Source organism: Carlito syrichta, unplaced genomic scaffold (assembly GCF_000164805.1).
Source record: "Carlito syrichta isolate Samal-C Ts95f unplaced genomic scaffold, Tarsius_syrichta-2.0.1 Scaffold287609, whole genome shotgun sequence".
NCBI lineage: Eukaryota > Metazoa > Chordata > Mammalia > Primates > Tarsiidae > Carlito > Carlito syrichta.
This window is the reverse complement of record NW_007231705.1, coordinates 84,232-84,833: the sequence shown is the minus strand read 5'-3', so window position 1 is coordinate 84,833 and position 602 is coordinate 84,232.

The window sequence follows — 602 nt, the reverse complement described above, 5'->3', positions numbered from 1 at the left end:
CAACATCATCACTTAAGAGCAGCTAGCTACAGCTCCCCAGAGTTTCTTCTTTGGGAGGAATTTTTTAAAATAAAATTTTACTTTATTATAGAGATGTGGGGTACAAGTAAGGATTAACTAATAAGTAGGCTGTATGCAGATGAAATTTGGGCCTCCAGCTGGCCCTCACTCCCCCCGATAAAGGTCCAGATTCCTTTTGTATTGTTATGTGCCTCCCTCCCTCTGCATAGTTTCTTCTGATTTTCATCCATGTGTTTGAATAGTTTTTAATTATTTTTTTTATTTTACTTTTTACATATGACATGGATCACTGTATTTGTGTTGCTGAGTGGATAAAAGAGACCATTTCTAATACATTTACGTGTTTTGGGCATGAAGGGGCATAAAGAATTTTAGTAACCTGAGTAACTCTATAGCTTGTGCAAGGCAACAGCAGAACCTCAGACAAAGTTCTAGAGGCCAGTGTTTTTGCTGTAATGTTCTTTCCCCTGCTTTTTCTAATTCTTATAGAATATTTACAAATTACAGTGACGTCAATAGGCAGAGGACAAGAGCAGAGGAGTACAGTAATGTGGGGTCCTGAGGCTTTTTGTTTATAGAAA